General features: G+C 40.6%; 1 non-coding gene across 1 annotated transcript; it reads right to left on the bottom strand.

Annotated features, from left to right (window-relative positions):
• Positions 1–201: 201 nt before the first annotated feature.
• On the bottom strand, positions 202–341 carry LOC144692074 (U4 spliceosomal RNA). The gene has a single exon (XR_013579260.1). It is a non-coding gene; the product is annotated as a U4 spliceosomal RNA (small nuclear RNA).
• Positions 342–572: the final 231 nt, after the last annotated feature.

Raw genomic sequence — 572 nt, 5'->3', positions numbered from 1 at the left:
CTAAAGTAATGGCGCAATTGTACCTTTGTGATTCAATTTTGCTTCAAAGCCGCTTTTCTATTGTTGTTTGCCTGCTGCCTTCCATAGTGTTGGGCTGCTTCAGGCAATAGTCACATGAGTGTAAATCCACTCTGTATTTTTAGACTCACTGTGAAAAAAATTTTTTTTACACTTAGTTTTCGTGGCATTATGATGTTTCTTTCTCGTAGAGACCTTCAAAAATTGCCATTGCCGGCTATATTTCAGGTCATCATAGCGGGATATTGGGAAAAGTTTTCAATAAGCAATAATCACGCCTCGGTTAAACCTCATCGACACTGGAAATTGCTTGTTACCTTCATGAGTGCCAGCTGTGGGGCAGTGGATAGCACTCTCACCTCAGAATCCCATGAGTTCAGGTACTTCTTCAGAGCTATTATACCTATCATATGGAATCATAAAAAGATACAGAAGAGGAAGTTCATTCAGCCCATCATGCTTGTGCCAACTATCCAATTAGCTTCATTCCCCTGCTCTTTCCCCACAGCCCTGCAACGTCTCTTTTTCAAGTATGTATCCAATTTCCATTTGAA

This window comes from Cetorhinus maximus, chromosome 16 (assembly GCF_964194155.1).
Source record: "Cetorhinus maximus chromosome 16, sCetMax3.hap1.1, whole genome shotgun sequence".
Taxonomy (NCBI): domain Eukaryota; kingdom Metazoa; phylum Chordata; class Chondrichthyes; order Lamniformes; family Cetorhinidae; genus Cetorhinus; species Cetorhinus maximus.
This window is presented reverse-complemented; position numbering and strand designations above follow the sequence as displayed.